This window comes from Ischnura elegans, chromosome 3 (assembly GCF_921293095.1).
Source record: "Ischnura elegans chromosome 3, ioIscEleg1.1, whole genome shotgun sequence".
Lineage (NCBI taxonomy): Eukaryota > Metazoa > Arthropoda > Insecta > Odonata > Coenagrionidae > Ischnura > Ischnura elegans.
This window is the reverse complement of record NC_060248.1, coordinates 138,139,744-138,160,921: the sequence shown is the minus strand read 5'-3', so window position 1 is coordinate 138,160,921 and position 21,178 is coordinate 138,139,744.

Below are 21,178 nucleotides of genomic sequence, written 5' to 3'. Positions count from 1 at the left end.
GAAGATATATCGAAATGAAATAATTTCGATAGGTCTAATTTTCTCCTTTGTTATTGACCGTAGATGCCCGAAATTTTTAGGATAGTACGTGATTGGTGATATAAGATTTCTGTTATATTTTGGTCTCCATGGCAACCATAGTTTCAACTTTATGCCGAAATATATTTTCAATGTAAAGTAAATGGGGATATATCAAAATCGTTTTTACAAATATCCTCACAAGCACACGATCTTGAATAACTTGGCAACCGTTCAAGTTAGACAAACGAAATTGTCAGGGTAATACTATTATCAAAAAGGACAACTTTTGCAATGATAACCAATTCTCTCGATATATTAATGTGTGAGTTATATCGATACCAATCTCCTTGGATACGCTTTCTTCGCTAATAACTATGTTGTTATTCAAGGTATGAAATCGTAATTCAAATGCAATACTAAAGTTGACGTGCTTAATCTGGCAAAAGTTAAATCAGGCGGATCAAATAATTAGAAGCGAAGTTATAATCGATCCAAGGGTGAATTCGATATATGTCTTTTTCAGATTTATTTGCATAGTTACGGGGATATTTTTTTTATTATTTGCTTGTAAAGCAACGTACTATACGTACATGTAAAATATTTCGATGAGTAATGATTCATAATGAATATATATCGAAATGAAATAATATCGATATGTCTAATTTTTTTCTTTGTTATTGACCGTAGATGTCCGAAATTTTTAGGATAGTACGTGATTGGTGATATAAGATTTCTGTTATCTATTGGTCTCCGTGGCAACCATAGTTTTAACTTTATGGCGAAATATATTTTCAATGTATAGTAAATGGGGGTATATCAAAATCGTTTTATACAAGTTTCCTCACAAGCACACGATCTTGAATAACTTGGCAACCGTTTAAGTTAGATGAACGAAATTTTCAGGGTAATACTATTATCAAAAAGTACAACTTTTTCAATGATAACCATTCCACTCGATCGATTCATGTGAGAGTTATATCGATACCAATCTCCTTGGATACGCTTTATTCGCTAATAACTTTTTCGTTATTCAAGGTATGATTACGAAATTCAAATTTAATACTAAAGTTGACGTGCTCAATCTGGCAAAAGTTAAGCGGATCAAATAATTAGAAGCGAAGATAAAATCGATCCAAGGGTGCATTCGATACATGTCTTTTTCAGACTTATTTACATAGTTACTAGGATAGAATTTTTAATGATTTGCTTATACAGCAACGTTCTTTACGTGCATGCAAATTATGTTGATGAGTAATGGTCCTTCATGAAGATATATCGAAATAAAATAATATCGATAGGTCTCATTTTCTCTTTTGTAATTGAGCGTGCCATTTTGAAATTTTTATGATAGAACGTGAATTGTGATATAAGATTTCTGTTATCTTTTTCCAATATCTAAGCCACAAACAGACGTACTTTGGTCTTTTTTATTGACAGAGCGAATGCCAATCTAATTAGAAATTGAACTCATATGTATTCAATTGGAACATCTGTCGGAATAATAGGGATTCGTAGTAGTAATATATCTCCTTGGAACTTCCAGGAACTCATGAGCCCAATAAGGTCAATAAGAAACCAATCAAGTCTTCTTTACTGGATAATTTCATAACTCGTTTTCCCCGCGACGGAATATCAGGTTTAGGATAACGAATATTTCATTTATAAGTATATGCTCATTATGAACGACTGATGACCGCTAGCAGTACACCCATATAAACCCCAGGCATCCCTCTGAACCCCCTAAAAAATGTAAAATGTGATATTTACTCTCCTTTTTGGGACATTCTGGCCGACATTACGCCGCATTGCCCGTCCCCTCACAGCTCTAGATATGGAATATTTGCTAATAGCGGGCCACTGTAAACCATGCGGGAAAATAAACCTGAAAACACTCGATCACCTCCGGGACCTTCCAGAAAAATAAAATTTATTAAGTTCTCCTTTCCGGGTAGTTTTCGTCACCATTATGCCTTGTTCCTCAAACCTTCGAGTTATTAGAACCCACGATAACCCCGTGAAACTTCCCAAAAAGATTATTTTCTGAAAGCTCGCCTATTTCGGTATTTATCGTCAGAATTCCCCCACTGTTCCAGACCCCTACGACTTATCGGCACGGAATAAATGAGAACGATTGGTGACCACTGGTTGATCACAATTATAAAAACCCCGGTATTCCGTTGAAACCCCCCATAAAAATTAAATTTGCCATTAGGTCTTCTTTTATGTGTACTTGTCGACGACATTACGCTGCATTGCCCTACCCTTTCCAATAATCACTATAGAATCAAATTGGACTACTGTACCTTATACTATTTTATGCATATTAAGTGCAGTATACCACTGCCAAGGAGTGCCACCGATCAGAGTCGCAGCGAGGTGGTTTTGGGGGATAACATCCCCCACCCCGGAGCTCACAGATCCCTCGGAAGGGCGTAAAAATCGCCAATTCGAACCATTTATCTCAATTTTTTCCGGCGGAGGCGGCCGGAAGGCCTACGCACCTCCCGCTAACCCTGCGGGTATGCAATACCACCAAGCCCCCCAGCATTAGCTGTGCCTGAAACCCCCCCTAGCCTTAATTCCTAGCTACCCCTTGCCATAAATCATGCGATTAATAAATATGATAAATCTCGGCAAATGAAAGATTAGATCGAAAGATATGCTGAACAAGGAAAGATATGAATGCAACTATGTACTGTTTTCAACACATTCTCCTAATATATACTTCAGAGATCTTAGGGGAATTTTAATCATTCAATTAAAATAAAAGAGTTAAATAACACACTGAATTCAATGCAATGTGCACTCTATTGTTGTCCCGTCCCGAATAACTGTTTATTTATTTAACGTCTTACTTCATAGCAACAATGCAAAACTGCCAATCTGGAAAGCGTCAGCGGTGCTGAGAGGTACCTACCCTCCGTGCACTCACGCGTAGGAGTTAAGGACGAGTGTTTGGGGTACAGGAATTTCGGAGAGTGAACCGATTATCAATGAAGACACATGAAATGTATGGAACTCTCCGTTGACGCTACCTCTACTCTCAGGCAAGCGCTCGATTTTTACCATGGAGTGGAAGTGAAAGCGGTTTTGAAGTAGCGATATAACTTTTCGAGGGGAGTTTAAATAACTTAATTCAAATTAAGTAGTTAAATAACACACTGATTTAAATGAAATGTGCACTCTATTGTTGTTCCAACCGGAATAACTGCGTATTTATTCCACGCATTACTACGTAACAGAAAGTCCAAACGACCAATTTGGACCACAATAATCCGCGTTACGGTGATGAAAATGATTTTGAATTAAAATTGTTATTGTTAATGTTGTAGATAAAAAAGCCCAACTGGTTGTCGCACCCATACTGCTTTGCTTTCCTGGTACAATACCCCGCGCAGCAGTGGTGAATGTGGTTTTGAATGTAAATTTATGTGGAAAATGTTTATGAAAAAATCTTCAGTGAGTGGTTGCGGGTTTGGTCTAACTAACACTGCTCTTTCTTCTTGATGCCCTCTCTTGCGTAACAGTGATGTACATATATGTTTTGGAATTTAAATTTTTATGGATAATGATAGTGACAACAATGCCGAACAACCTAAGTGGACCACAATATTTGGAATTACGGTTATGAAAATGGTTTTGAATTAAAATTTTTAAGGTTTAAATTTCTGTCTGGATTTTTCGCGTTCCTATTGCCACCTCTCGCGTGAATATAGTCGAAGTAATTAACGATCAAAGTGTGCATTCCATAGATTCCTTCAGATTTATTTACATTGCGATTGCCAATTTAATTAGAAATTGAACCCGTGTTTATTCAATTGGCACATCTGTCGGAATAATATGGATTCGTGGTAGTAATAGGTCCAAGTCCAAGTATATTTCTCGTTATTGTTTTCCGCAGTTCCCAGCTTTGCAGCTGTCTCCTGGGTGTTTCGTTTAGTAATGTTGCAGGCAGATTAGTTGATCACGTTTTACAGATTAAAAGAGTCATGGCATAATAATACTGGACAGGGAATTAGCGGATAGGGATATGGGAAGGGTTGAGGGCACATTTGGGGAGGAGGTGTTTGGTTTCAGCGGAGGTTCGTAGTCCCAAAGATTTTTTAACAGTGCATTATTTGTTTTATCAACTGTAAGGGAAAATTTTTCTAGAGAAGATTTTAGTTTCGCTAGAAAGTGGTAGTAATACATCTCCTTGGAACATGCCATTTATAATTTAGTGTGATAGAAAGATATTTCAAACGGCATAAACAATATTGACGGTTGTCAAGGGGACAGTAAGCGAAACACGATAAAATTGAACATTTATTGGATGTTTATTTCTAAATTAAGTGTAAATCAGATAGAAAAGGAAATGGTACTGCAGGAATAAGAAAGTGCAATTCTTTTTCTTTCAAATGACATGTGGCTTAGTTTAATGTGACCATTATCACTTAATTTAATATGCAAAAACAAATACGTTTGTAGGCATTTAAAATTTAATTTACATGTATTTCTTATGGAGTTGACTCATGGGACATTACCTGCCCGATATTTTTCTCTATTAGTGCGATGAAGTGTACGGTATTTATAGTAAATCCATCCTTAGCCAACACAAACCAACTGAATGGTTTACCATGTGATAAAACGTGTAACGTAAAATTGTGTATATGTGAAAAACAAAGTTTTCCAATATTTGGAACATGCCATTTATAATTTAGTGTGATATAAAGATGATGAAAACGGCATAAACAGTATTGATGGTCGTCAAGGGGACAGTAAGCAAAAAACGCTCAAATTGAACCTTGTTGGGATATTTATTTATAAATTCAGTGTAAATCAGGTATAAAACGAAATGGAACTGCTGGAATAAGAAAGTGCAATTCTTTTTCTTTCAAATGATACGTGGATTGACTTAATGAGACCATTATCAGTAATCATAATACCGAAAAGCAAAGACGTCTGCAGGCAATAAACATTAAATTTACATTTATTTCTTATTTAAATGACTCATGGCACATTCCAGGGATTCGTGAGCGCTAGAAGGTCAATGAGAAACCAATGAACACCTCTTTACTGGAAAACTTTCATAACTCCTAATCCCCGTGACGTAATATCAGGTGTAGGATAACGAAAATGATATTTATATATGCTCATAACATGTTATACGAATAGAAGTTAAGTTTCTTTCAACGTCCTTGATTACTCAGAAAAAGTTAAAATATGGAAAAAAAAGTGTGGACACTACTCATTTGTTTCCCGCGACTGTCTCACTTTTTACTGTATTACTCTCAAAATATGGATGTCATAGGGGTGACCTCAGTTAGATATGATAGTAAATAAATGGGACCATATAATACCGTCATCTTCAAACCCGCTGAAACACCCTCAAAAATTAAATCATGCATATAAGTCTCCTTTTCGGGTACTTATCGTCACTATTCCGCAGCTTTTCCAACCCCTACCACTCATCGCCACGGAAATGACGTTCACGATTGGTGATCACTGGCAGTGGAAACCTATTAATCCCAATACACCTCCAAAAAAATTGAATTTTGTATTTGGAAGTCTACTTTTTGGGTACTTTTTGTCACAATTCCACCGCTGATCCCTATCCTCACGACTCATCCCTACGGAATTCATGTGAACGACTAGTGACAACTAGCAGTACACCCAAATAAACCCCAGGCATCCCCCTGAAACCCCTCAAAAATGTAATATGCGACATTAACTCTCCATTTTGGGACTTTCTGGCCGATATAACGCCGTACTGCCCGTCCCCTCATAGCCCTAGATTTGGAATATTTGCTAATGGCGGGCAACCGTAAACCATACGGGATAAAACCTGAAAACCACCGATCACATTCTGGAACCTCCCAGAAAAATTAAATTTTTTAAAGTCGGCTTTCCGGGTAGTTTTCGTCACCATTCAGCCCGTGTTCCCCAACCCTATGAGTTATTAAAACCCCCGACAACCCCTTGAAACTTCCCTAAATATTATTTTCTGAAAGGTCACCTATTTGGGTATTTATCGTCAGAATTCCGCCACTGTTCCGGATCCCTACGACTATCGGCACGGAATTAATGAGATCAATTTGTGACCCCTGGTTGAAAACAAATATGACACCCACAGTATTTTTTTTAAACCTCCCCAATTACACAAACCTAAAAATTGAAATTTGTCATTAGGTTTTCTTTTATGGGTACTGGTCGCCGCAATTACGTCGCATTGCCCTACCCTTTTCAATCACCACTACAGAATCAATGTGGATTATCGTTGACCTCATGAATCACACACATTAAAACCCCTGCATCCAACTGGAGCCCCCCTCGGAGGAGGAGACCCGTAATGGGGGCTAAGTGGAGCAGCAGCGGGGGGGGCTCCTCACCACCGAGGCGGCGAAGCCGCCCTTCAACTAACTGGCGAAGCTAGGGGGCGTAAGTAACCCTTTGGCGGCGATGCCGCCCTTTACTAGAAACGGTAAAGCCGACCCAAGGAACAAGCGGCGCAGCCGCTGGTGGCTTCCTCCACCCCCTTTTCAGTTCTGAACTATTCTGAACTGTCACTGCCCTCTAGGCGGCAAAGCCAACCCCTGTAGAGGAATGGCAAAGTCGATGCCTCTCCGAGGACTGAGGGGAGTACCCTGGGGGGGCATACTCTTCCCCTTGGCGGCGAAGCCACCGCTTAACGAGGAACGGCAAAGCTATTCCGAGGAATTAGAGCGGCAGCCGCGGTAGGACTCCCTTAATCGTGGCGCGTGGCGCCCCCAACAAGGAATGACCACGCTGTGTTGAGGTCTGTGTATTGTAGCTCTCGGGGACTCCCTTCTCCCTGGGCGGCGAAGCTATCCCTGAAACGAGGATCGGCGAAGCCGCGGTACAACCGCGGGTAGCGACTCTCCCCTCCCACCGACCGCGGCAGGGAACGGCGAAGCGGCTCGGGGAGGCGACCGACCAAGCTGGCCGCGAAGTGGGTTCGAGCCCTAGAGTCCCCGGAGACTTAATGGGCAGACGTTCGATGAACAGCAAAGCTGTTACGAGGAGTTAACCGGGAATGGCGGTAGTGACGCATCCAAGGGTCCGCTTCCCTCCCCTCTGTACAAGCACTTCGCGGTCAGATTACTCTTATAAAATTCTTCAAACACCCACAAAATTACTCGGCGACGGCCGTTACGAGGACTAACTGGCGTAGGCGCGGGGGCGTCAGTAACCCTCGGGCGGCAGAGCCGCCCTTTACTATATACTGTGAAGCCGCCCATTGAACTTTCAGGCTTCTAACACCCCTGGGCGGTGAAGCCGCACCTTAACGAATAACGGCGAAACAGTTACGAGTTTGAAGCGGGGTACCCCCGGGGGGCACACTTAACCTGACCTTAACCTCGTTGAGAGGCGACAAAGCCGCCTCTCAACGAGGAACTACGACGCCGTCCCGGGGAATGAGCGTGGCACCCGCGGTAAGACTCCTTTATCTCCGGGCGGCGTGGTGCAGCCTACGAGGAACGGCGACGCCGTCCAGAGGTCTTAGCAGCGCAGCTTCGGGGGATTCCCTTGCCCATGGGCGGCGATGCTATCTCTGAAACGAGGATGGGCGTAGCCGCGGTTAGTGATTCTTCCCTCCGACCGTCCGCGGCAGGGAACGGCGAAGCGGTCGAGGGGGGCGGCGAACCAAGGTGGCCGCAAAGGGGCTTCTAGGGATTCGATCCCTTTTGCCCCGGAGGGCTATGTGGGCAGCGGTAGGAGGATGGGCGATGACGTTCCGAAGACTTTGCCGAAGATGCTGGTGGTGGAGCAGCCAAGGGTCCGCTTCTCTACCCCCTGGCCGGCAAAGCCGGCCCATATCACTTTTTGGTCAGAATTTTCTAATAGAAATTCTTTGGACAACCACATTCTAAGACAGTGAAGCCGAATCAGGGGATTCTAAGTTAAAGATGGAAGCTGACCTTACGACCGATTTCTTATGAAGTTTGCATTTACAAAAAATTATGCATTCCATTTCGGAAAAGAGTGAACTTGGCCGCGGGGTCCTCCCATCCCCTCTGGTCACTGGATTAATAAGAGCGGAGCTTCTAGGAACGGCGAAGCCGTTACGTGGAGTTCACTGGCGACGACGAACGTGGCGGGTGCTATCTTTCCCATTGGCCGCTGAAGCCGACACCTAGAACTATATGGACTGAGCTACGAGGAACATCAAACCGTTCCGAGGAATGTGCTGGAGAAGGTGAGTGCGGTGTGCGCTATCCTTCCTCACTAGACGGCGAAGACGGCCCCGAGGACTTTGTGCACAAAGCTTCGAGGAACGACAAAGCCGTTCCGAAGAATATGCCGGCGAAGCAGACCGTAGCGTAGAAGAGGGTTCGTTTTCCTCCCCTCCCCCCTTCCGGAACCCGGTAATTTTGGGAACGGAGCTTCCAATGGGTGTTATAAAAGATTCACAAAACATATATAGTACTTTCGACGAACGAGTCCTTACGAAGGCGGCTACAACGGGTGCTACCATTCTCCCTGGACGGAAAAGGGATGTTTTGGACTTAGTGCACATAGCTTCGCCGCATAACGAGGCCATTACGAAGATTGCGACGCCGAAGCCAATCGTGGCGTAGCCGGGGGTTCGTTTTGGCTCACCATTTGCGGTCAGATGATTGATATTAAAAATTCTCTAGAAACAGAAAAATAGACGGCGAAGCCGGATCCGGGGGTTCTAAGGGGGCGGAGTCCCCTAGCGAGCTACAGCGAGTCTATATTATATACAACCCGATGTGTGACAGATAGCTCACTGACTCATTCACGTATACAAATTCCCGACCGCTTCCGGACGTGCTGGGAAGACGAAATTTTTACAGGTCGTGGAGAAAAAATATTAATCGGCGGGAAAAATCCGAAAACTTGAAAAAGTCGATCGGTTTTCGAGATATATCGATCGGAATTAACATTGGAGCCTTATGGGACTAAAACATATTCCATTTTTTGCCTACTTAAAAATGTCACGGGAACATGAAATGTCACTGACGGAAACTAGATTTTTTGGCCGATTTTTTGATGTGAAACATTTTGCCATATTTTGTTTATAAGTATTTTTTATAATTTTTTTAAATTTCCAATGCTTTTCTTATGGGCCTATCTTCGGATTTTTTTAAAACCAACTTATAATCGTTGTAGGAATAAGTCCTTAACTTATGAGATACTAGAGTTTTTGGTTGATTTTTTGGTGTGGTCGCCTTTGCAATTTTTTATTTAAAAGTATTTTTTTTAACAATTTAAAATTTCCAATGCTTTTCTTATGGGCTCACTTTGGGAATTTTTTTGACCAATTTGCAATAATCGTAGGACCAATTCAATTTAATGCAAGATACTAGATTATTTTCTTAATTTTTTGGCTATCCTTTGATATCCACATGTTAATCAAACTTCGAGTAATTAACGATTATGTATTTTCATTGAATTTGCGACTCCTACAACGTTTGGTAACTTACAACACATCCGCCGTGAAGTTAGCATTCCCTCAACACACGATTTTAAATTTTTCGGAATTTTTTTTTACCACTTCCCGACGTGGTACGGACACCAAATTCAGGTCATTGACGTCTTTCTCGTGCCCCTACGCGCCGCTACCAGGAGAACGCAGAATAATTAATTTTAACGGGTGACACCGTCGAAAAAGCATGCTTACACTACAGCTACAGAGTCGAAATTTTTATCCAAGGTAAACGATGCCGCGTTATACAGCACAAGCACTTCAAGTCCCCCGAAAACCCCCTGTGACCCCCCAAAAAAATAAAAATTACTTAATAAGTCGTATATTTCGTGTACCATTCATCCCAGTTGTATCGTTTTTATTTATTCGGACTGGGAATTGTGTCGGCTATATTTACGCGTCATGTTAAATTATCCTGCCCCATTTACACACCCGCAATAAAACTTTAAATTTTTAAATGTACATTTCTTAACAAAATAGTAGATGTAAAAAAGGGCTTCCAGGACAAGGACACCTAAAAGCGATTATTTTAAACCACTTCCCCATAAAGTAAGGCTACGAAATTCACACGAGTGATGCCTTATTACAGCGCCTATTAATCGCTGTGTGGAGAACACAGAATTGGTAATATTAATGTGAGCACTACGGGAAAATTAATTGTTCCCCTAAAGCTAGATCGCTGGAATTTCTACTGTAGGTAAATAAAGACCTTTTATGCAAGATAACCCCTCGAAATTTCAAGTGGCTTCCTATAACACCGGGGTAAAAATTCTTTTTTTTTCTGTAAATAGCATGTTCTTCGGTGTTTTCGCATATTTTAGCAGTAATTCCCTTCTCCTATGACTCATCGCTAAGGAATTTATTTCGATGATTGTGACCGTTGCGTGTACACTCAAAAAAAACCCTTGGGCGGCAAAGCCGCCCACAGGCGAGGAACGGCGAAGCCGTTCCGAGGAGCCAACGTCACGGGGGGACACATGTAAACCTTGGGCGGCGAAGCCGCCCCATCACCAGGAAGCTAAAACCCCGGTTCCGGCTTCGCCGTCTTTATTTTTGGTCGTTTGAAGACTTTTGAAGTTCAAATAATGTCATCTCAGCTAGCCGGCTTAGGCGGCCAGGGGGTAGGGAGGCACCCCACTCATTCCTGGGAACAGCTTCGCCGTTCCTCACTGAAGGGCGGCTTAGCCGCCCAGGGATTGAGTGTCCCCCCCCCGGGGCTACCCTGCTTAATACTCGGAACGGCTTCGCCGTTCCTCGTCTGGGGTTGCCATTGCCGCCCAGAGGGCGAGGGCATTTCGGAACAGTTTCGCCGTTATCCGTTTAAGGGGCGGCTTTGCCGCCCAGAGATGGGGGGAGTCCACAGCGGCTGCGCCGCTTGAACATCGATTACGCAGAGAGATTACGGGAGGAGGGCGCCGATAACTCTTGGGCGGCGAAGCCGCCCACAGACGAGGAACGGCGAAGCCGTTCCGAGGAGACGACGGCTCGAGGGGACACAGTAAACCTTGGGCGGCGAAGCCGCCCAGAGGCAAGGAACGGCGAAGCCGTTCCGAGGAGTCGACGTCCCGGGGGGACATATGTTAATTTGGGCGGCGAAGCCGCCCCATCACCAGAGAGCTGACGGGGGGAGGGCGCCGATAACCCTTGGGCGGCGAAGCCGCCCACAGACGAGGAACGGCGAAGCCGTTCCGAGGAGTCGACGGCTCGGGGGGACCCAGGTAAACCTTGGGCGGCGAAGCCGCCCCAACACGAGGAAGGGCGATGCCGTTCCCAGGAGTCGACCCCTCGGGGGGACTCGGGTGACACTTGGGCGGCGAAGCCGCCCTCCCACGATGAACGGCGAAGCCGTTCCGAGGAACTAGCGGGTCTCCGTCAGAGGGCTACCTCGATATCTGGGCGGCGAAGCCGACACCGGACGAGGAACGGCGAAGCCGTTCCGAGGAGTCGCGGGCGGGACGGCGAAGCCGACTGGCGGGGGCAGCCGGCGAAGCCGGATGCGGGGGGGTTTTAGGGGGCGTAGCCCCCTAACGAGCGCGCGCAGCGCGGCGAGTCCCGTCTATATACAGCGGGATGTGTGACTGACTCATCTACTCATGGATACAAAATCACAGCCAAAACTGTGATTAGTGTGGACATTTGACTTATTGTACGTAAAAGTAAAAAAAAATTCATCGAGGGGAAAAATCTGAAAACTCGAATAAGTCGATTAGTTTTCGAGATATATCGACTTGAATTAACATGGGAGCCTTATGGGACTAAAACTTTTTCGCTTTTATTTAGTATTTTTAAACGTCATAGGAACATGATATTCAATGAACGTAAACTAGATTTTTTGATTGATTTTTTAGTATGGTTGTCATAACGGTGTATTTATATTTACTATTTTTTATCATTTTTTTAAAAATTTCCAATGCTTTTCTTACGGGACTAACTTTGGAATTTTTTTTGACCAACTTGCAATAATCGTAGGACAAATTCCTTGAAACGCAAGATACTAGATTTTTTGCTTGATTTTTTGGCTATCTTGGAATATTCACAAGTCGAAAGAATTCCGAGGAATAAACGATTTTCGATTTTCCATTGTCGAGGAGACGAATATTAAATTTCGGATTTCGGCTTTGAGACTTCGGCATATGAAAATTTGGAATCTCCGTGAAAACCCTTAGAGGGTACTCCGTACCCTCACGCCCTACCCTGTTTTTCCGATAACCCTCTTGGTTAATTCATAATAAAATTCCGAAAAATATCCTGCACGTGAGAAAATCATTGTCGCCATTATTTTGTGAAGCACACGATCTTGAATAACTTGGCAACCGTTCAAGTTAGAGGAATAAAATTTTTAGGGTAATACTATTATCAAAAAAGACAACTTTTGAAATGATAACCATTCCACTCGATCGATTCATGTGAGAGTTAAATCGATACCAATCTCCTTGGATACGCTTTATTCGCTAATAACTTTCTCGTTATTCGAAGTATGAATACGAAATTCAAATGTAATACTAAAGGTGACGTGTTTAATCGGGCAAAAGTTAAATCAAGTGGATCGAATAATTAGAAGCGAAGTTATAATCGATCCATTGGTGCATTCGATATATGTCTTTTTCAGACTTGTTTACATAGTTACGGGGATAAATTTTTTAATTATTTGCTTGGACAGCAACGTACTATACGTACATGTAAAATATGTTGTTGAGTAATGATTCCTTTGGAAGATATATCGAAATGAAATAATTTCGATAGGTCTAATTTTCTCCTTTGTTATTGACCGTAGATGTCCGAAATTTTAAGGATAGTACGTGATTGGTGATATAAGATTTCTGTGATATTTTGGTCTCCATGGCAACCATAGTTTCAACTTTATGCCGAAATATATTTTCAATGTAAAGTAAATGGGGATATATCAAAATCGTTTTATACAAATATCCTCACAAGCACACGATCTTGAATAACTTGGCAACCGTTCAAGTTAGACAAACGAAATTTTCAAGGTAATACTAATATCAAAAAGGACAACTTTTGCAATGATAACCAATTCTCTCGATAGATTAATGTGTGAGTTATATCGATACCAATCTCCTTGGATACGCTTTCTTCGCTAATAACTATTTTGTTATTCAAGATATGAAATCGTTATTCAAAGGCAATACCAAAGTTGACGTGCTCAATCTGGAAAAAGTTAAATCAGGCGGATCGAATTATTAGAAGCGAAGTTATAATCGATCCAAGGGTGCATTCGATACATGTCTTTTTCAGACTTGTTTACATAGTTACGGGGATAAAATTTTTAATTATTTGCTTAGACAGCAACGTACTATACGTACATGTGAAATATTTCGATGAGTAATGATTCATAATGAAGATTTATCGAAATGAAATAATATCGATATGCCTCATTTTCTCCTTTGTTATTGAATGTAGATGTCTGAAATTTTTAGGATAGTACGTGATTGGTGATATAAGATTTCTGTTATCTTTTGGTCTCCGTGGAAAACCATAGTTTTAACTTTATGGCGAAATATATTTTCAATGTTAAGTAAATGGGGATATATCGATATCGTTTTATACAAGTTTCCTCTTTTGCGAGATTAATAAAAATATGAGGACATGATCCTTACTATAGAGGTCACATTTAGCAATGATGAACATCCCGCTCTACCCGTTTTCCAACAAGAAAACTCGAATCTAAAATGCTGGAATTCGATTTGTCGCTTACATATTTTTTTATTTAATCATGAAAGGGACTTAAACTCTTACCGGTAGATAAAGAAAGGTACAAAACAAGATAACAGTTTCAATAAACTAATGCAGTCGTTATAGTTGACGTTGTGTTCGATAAAATTGTGTACTGTAGAGATTCCTTTTGCAGATCTTTTACTATAGTTGCTGGGATAAGACTTTTAACGGTATGCTAGAAGGTAACTTACGATTCATACATATAAAATATTTTGCAGAAGTACATCCCCTTTTCAAGATATGTCGATATGAAATTATATCGATAAGTGTCATTTTCTCCTAGCATATTAACCGTACCTACCCCATATTTTCGTCTTTTAGTACGGTATTTATATTAAGGCCATCTTCAGCCAACAGAAACAAAACTGGATGGTTTACTCACGCGATAAAAGATGTCACGTAAAATTGTTTCGTTGTAAAAAAACACGGTTTTCCCATATTTAAGCCACGAACAGAGATACTTTGATCTTATTTATTGTCATTGCGATTGCCAATCTAATCAGAAATTGAACCCGTATGTATTCATTTGGCACATCTGTCGGAATAATAGGGATTCGTGGCAGTAATACATCTCCTTGGAACATGCTATTTATATCTTAGTGTGATGGGAAAATATTTCAAACGGCATAAACAATATTGACGGTCGTCAAGGGAAAGGTAAGCGAAACACGCCAAACTTGAACCTTTTTTGGATGTTTATTTCTAAATTCAGTGTAAATCAGGTATAAAACGAAGTGGATCTGCAGCATTAAGAAGGTTCAATTCTTTTCCTTTCGAATGATATATGGCTTAACTTAATGTGACCATTTCCACTAATTTTAATGTGCAAATACAAATACGTCTGCAGGCATTAAAAATTTGATTTACATGTAATTCTTATGGAAATGACTCATGGCACATTCCAGGGACTCATGAGCCCAAGAAGCTCAATAAGAAACCAATCAACTCTTCTTAATCATAACTCCCGATCCCCGTTACGTAATATCAGGTGAAGGATAACGAAAATGATATTTCCTCATAACATGTTCTACGAAATGAAGTTAACAGTTTCTTACAGCGTCGTTGATTACTCAGAAAAAATTAAAATATTCCGATACTCAGAAAAATACGATTTACAAAGGATTAACACAACATTTCGTGAAACTATTCCTGACCAAGCGTTCCATTTTTACCATCGAGCGGGAGTGAAAGTGACTTTGTATCAACGATATAACTCTTCGCGGGGAGTTTAATTAACTTAATTCAAATAAAGTAGTTAAATAACACACTCATTTAAATGAAATGTGCACTCTATTGTCGTTCCGACCAGAATAACAGCCTATTTATGTCACCAAGTTATAGCCAACGTTTCGAATTATTTTAAATAATAATCAGGGCTGTGAATAAGATTAATAGATACACAGCAGGTATTTCTCCCTTATATCTGTTTTATTTATTTAGGTTAAGGACTGAAACTCTAGTTGGTAGATAAAAATAAGGTACAAAACGAGATAAAAGTTAAAGAAAAGTAATGCAGCAGTTACAGTTGAAGTTTTAATCGAAAAAATTGTGCGTTTTATACATCGCTTTTGCAGACCTGTTACTGTATTTGCTGCGATAAGGCTTTTAATGGTATGATTGAAGGCAAGGTAGTATTCATACAAATTAAGTATATAGCAGAACTACATCCTGTTATCAAGATGTATCGATATGAAGTTATATCAGTCGGTGTCATTTTCTCCTACCATATAAACCGTACCTGACCGAAATTTTTGTCTATTACTGCGATGAAATGTACGATATTTATAGTAATTCAATCTCTAGCCAACACAAATAAACTGGATGTTATACCGCACGCGATAAAACATGCCACGTAAAATTGTGTCTATGTGAAAAACAAAGTTTTCCAATATCTAAGCCACAAACAGACATACTTTGGTCTTATTTATTGTCATTGCGATTGCCAGTCTAATTAGAAATTGAACCCGTATGTATTCAATTGGCACATCTGTCGGAATAATAGGGATTCGTGGTATTAATATATTTCCTTGGGACATGCCATTTATAATTTTGTGTGATAGAAAGATATTTCAAACGGCATAAACAATATTGACGGTCGTCAAGGGGACAGTAAGCGAAACACGCTAAACTTGAACCTTTTTTGGATGTTTATTTCTAAATTCAGTGTAAATCAGGTATAAAACGAAATGGAACTGCAGGAATAAGACATTGCAATTCTTTTTCTTTCGAATGATATGTAGCTTAACTTAATGTGACCATTATAACTAATTTTAATATGCAAAAGCAAATACGTCTTCAGGCATAAAAAAATTAATTTGCATGTATTTCTTATGGAAATGACTCATGGCACATTCCAGGGACTCATGAGCCCAAGGAGGTCAATAACAAACCAATCAACTCATCTTTACTGGAGAAATTTCATAACTCCCGATCCCCGCGACGTAATATCAGGTGTAGGATAATGAAAGTGATATTTATAAATGCTCATAACATTTTCTGCGAAATGAAGTTAACAGTTTCTTTCAACGTCCTTGATTAATCAGAAAAAATTAAAATATTTTGAAATTCAGAGAAAATGACGATTTACAAAGGATTAACACAAGATTTCGTCAACTTATTCCTGACCGGTGTAGTTAAAAATCTTCAATAATATACAACTATGTATATCTCTTTAGAAAAGGTTAACTGTTTAGAAAAATTTCAATCGATATATCCGCGAAAAAATAAAATTGGTGGACACTACTCATTTGTTTCCCGAGAAAGACTTACTTTTTACTGTATTACTCTCAAAATATGGATGTCATAGGGGTAACCTCTCTTAGATATGATAGTAAATAAATTTGACCATATAATACCGTCGTCTTCGAACTTCCTGACGCACCCTCAAATAATTTAAATTGTGCATAAAAGTCTCCTTTTCGGGTACTTTTCGTCACACTTTCACTGCATTTAGAACCCCCAACACTCATTGCTACGGAATTGACGCGGACGATTGCTGACCCCAGGCAGTACAAATTTATAACCCCCGATTTCGCCTATACACCCCAAAAAATTGAATTTTGCATTTTTAAGTCTACTTTTTGGGTTTTTTTCCGGAAAAATCCGTCTGTGAATACATTTTATGGAAAAATATAATACGTTCCATTGCCCTTGACGTAGTTTCGGGGTTGAATAATGAAAATGATTACCATTTATACTGTCAATATCATCAACTGATTTCTGGTAACAGATTGTTTTCATCCCCTCCTGTTAGAGGGATAAATGTTAAACAATGCCAAAAATCGCATAAATTTCGATTTATAAAAGATTCACAAAACATTACTAGTACTTTCGGCCGACCGAGTCCTTACGAAGGCGGCTGCGGCGGGTGCTAGCATTCTACCTGGACATAAAACGGGTGTTTTGGACTTAGTGGACAGAGCTTCGACGCATTACGATGCCGTTACGAATATTGCGACACCGAAGCCGACCGTGGCGTAGCCGAGGGTTCGTTTTCATTCACCATTTGAGGTCAGATTATCCGTTAAAAAAATTTCATAGAAAATTTCTTAACCCTTTCTTAGTTTGATATTTTTTCGCCAATACAAATATAACGATTCACTCCATTCAGATGTTGATTTTTTCAACGCACAAGCGTTCATTAGGACTGTCCCCCATACCTTTCTTACTTATCCTTCATAGCGTCCGTATCTTTCCTGAATTTTTTATATTTATTTCGACGTTCACTTCCAAAAATTCCAATTGAAAATGAGTTTTCAATACAAAATATTCAATATTAGTGCGCTCACGCAAATTGTCATAATTTTTTAGTGCACCATAATGTAGTTATTTTCTGCCTTGCGTTGTAAAGTGCTTCATAGAAATCGTATACAAATAATAGACGCATTGATATTAGTTTATTAGTAAGTAAGCTTAACAACTTTATATCGTCCGATGTTGACAGTCGTCCACCACCAGATTAATGTTAATGTTCGCGATTGCCTTGTCTATTTCAGTTCTTGTGGATTATAGTAAGTAAATAATTTATTTGGCGCCATAAAATATCATATTCATTGAAATGCATGGCATTCCTTTCCATTAATCTTCATTCCATAAAAATTAATAAAGGTTCCTTTATTTTGTACTCAGTTTCTCCTACTTATACTTTCTTAGCTCAAAAGATACCATACAGATAGACCGTAATTAATTCCGCCTCTCAAACCAGACTATTCCTGTGATTTAAAATTTACGTTATATACTTCGCCATTCTAGATTTCGGTGGCTTCAATGTATCAATCAATCTCTCGGTTTCGGAAGTTTTGCGACCCGTTGACCTCATTAACCCATTAACGTAATTTAGGCAATCTCTTGCGCGCTGTTTCCATTACAATGTATTGAATCCACTACCGTCAGAGGCGACGCCAACAATAGCACATCGCATTGCGAGAAACCGTTGAACTTCTCGTCATTCTACTATCAGAGCTCATGTTTGCCAGGTGATCTTTTTACCTATCTGAGATCTGAGCTCATGACTGTGGTTTTTCTGTCTGTTTACACTGTGACTTACGGAGGGACGCATAAAAAATAATCCATCGTGTAAGCGAGGACATCGTGGGATACCACGACTCCAGGTAAACCATTTTAACCCATTCTTAATTTTAAATATTTGCGCAAATATAAAGATAACGATTCGCTCCATTAAGATGTTGATTTTTTTAACACGCACGTGTTCGTTAGGACTGTCCCCCTTATCCTTCAAAGCGTCCTTATTTTTCCTGAATTTCTTGCATTTATTTCGACGTTCACTTCCTAATATTCCAATTAATAAAGAGCTTTCAATGCAAAATATTCAATGTTAGCACGCTCAAGCAAATGGTAAAATGTTTTTAGTACACCATAATGTACTCATTTTTTGCGTTGCGTCGTAAAGTGCTTCATAGAAATCGTATAGAAGTAATAGACGCATTGATATTAGTTTATTAGTAAGTAAGCTTAACAACTTTATATCGTCCGATGTTGACAGTCGCCCACCACGAGATTAATGTTAATGTTCGCGATTGCCTTGTCTATTTCAGTTCTTGTGGATTGGAATAAGTAAATAATTCATTTGTCACCTTAAAATATCATATTCATTGAATTTCTTTCCATTAACCTTCACTACATAACAATCATAATAGGTTCCTTTATTTTCTACACATTATCTCCAACTGATACTTACTTAGCTCGAAAGATACCATATGTATAGACCGTAATTAATTCCGCCTCTCAAACCAGACTATTCGTGTGATTTAAAATTTACATTAGGTACTTCGCCACTCTAGATTGCGGTCGCTACAACGTATCAATCAGTCTCTTGGTTTCTGGAGTTTCGCGACGCTTGCAATTCATCCACCTGGTTGCTTTCTCATAATCGTGCACCAACAACAACACTTAAAATCCACTTGCGCTAATTCCATTTAAAAATTTTTTCGTCATGCCATGAAAAAAAACAATACCTTCTTCGCTTTTATTGCTACTTCGCGTTGGTTGCACTGGCTTCCCAACACTAGGGGGAACCTTCCATCAACTTCTAAGTAACGTCAACTATTATTTCGCAGATGACATTGGCATTCCATAATGTTCCGATAAGGCGGAAAAAATATTTTAAATTATATTGTTTAGTAAATAACCTCTTTCCCTAAGCTGTGACGTAATCACTATGCCTACGATATTTTATGACATATCCGACTTTTAACTACGCTTTCCAATTCGACGAATTTAAATGTTTTTCGTTTATTAATATTAGATGCAAGAATGTAATTTATGTGGAAGGTAAGCTTAAGAACTATTCACAAATGGATGTTCGCAATCGTCCAACACGCTATTCATCTTAACTACGATCCTGGATTCACGGAATATTTTGTAAATTTTAGGAAGTTTTTTTGTAACCATCGGCGAACTATTAATATCAAGACAATGAAGAAAGAATAACTCATTCCTACAAAGTTCCCGAAATAACATTGGCAGCAGTTTGTTAACCGTACCATTGGTTGCCATGATTTAAGTTAAACAACCTCAGAAAGTCACATTTTTGTGAGCGGTGCCTTGTTTTCAATTTAACATTCCCCAGCTTCGGACGCTATCTTTCAAATTAGCCTGCCTATCACAGCATGTGAAACAGTTTTGATGATGACCTCATTAACCCATTAACGTAATTTAGGCAATCTCTTGCGCGCTGTTTCCCTTACAATGTATTGAATCCACTACCGTCAGAGGTGACGCCAACAATAGCACATCGCATTGCGAGAAACCGTTGAACTTCTCGTCATTCTACTATCAGAGCTCATGTTTGCCAGGTGATCTTTTTACCTATCTGAGATCTGAGCTCATGACTGTGGTTTTTCTGTCTGTTTACACTGTGACTTACGGAGGGACGCATAAAAAATAATCCATCGTGTAAGCGAGGACATCGTGGGATACCACGACTCCAGGTAAACCATTTTAACCCATTCTTAATTTTAAATATTTGCGCCAATATAAAAATAACGATTCGCTCCATTAAGATGTTGATTTTTTTAACACGCACGTGTTCGTTAGGACTGTCCCCCTTATCCTTCTTACTTATCCTTCAAAGCGTCCTTATTTTTCCTGAATTTCTTGCATTTATTTCGACGTTCACTTCCTAATATTCCAATTAATAAAGAGCTTTCAATGCAAAATATTCATGTTAGCGCGCTCAAGCAAATGGTAAAATGTTTTTAATACACCATAATGTACTCATTTCTTGCGTTGCGTCGTAAAGTGCTTTCTAGAAATCGTGCAAATATATTAGACGCACCCATTTTCTTGCAAGAAAATCGAATCGAAAATCCTAATAATAGGGATTCGTGGTAGTAATATATCTCCATGGAACATTTAATAGTACATTGCTTTACTTAATCATTAACTTCAATCGCAATGCAAAAAACCATCATGGAACACAACATATTGTGTCACGATGATGAAAATTCTTTAGAATTAAAATTTTTACAGTTACTTTTGTAGAAAAAAAATTGCCCTTCCGGTCGTCTATTCCATAAACTTAGCTTTGCGTTTCTGATACAATCTCCTGCGTACCAGTGATAAATGTTGTTTTTAAAATAAATTCATGCAGATAATTTTCATGAAAAAATCTTTAATTAGTCATTGAGGGTTTAGTCTACCGCTGCTTTTCTTTGGTGGTGCCATCTCTCGCGTAACAGTGATGAACATGTTTTGGAATTAAAATCTTTACGGATAAATATTATGAAAATATTTTGCGCAACTGGTTGTGACTGCCGTCTATCCCGTTACAGTAAAACATGTTTAAAATAGCTGTTCTCATGTATAAGGTTAAGGAAAATAAATTACATGTCTGGTCATACTTTTCTGTCTCGATTTTTCGCGTTCCTATTGCCATATCTCGCCTGATTACAGTCGAAGTAATTATGGATCCAAGTGTGCATTCCAAAGTGTCCTTCCTCAGACTTATTT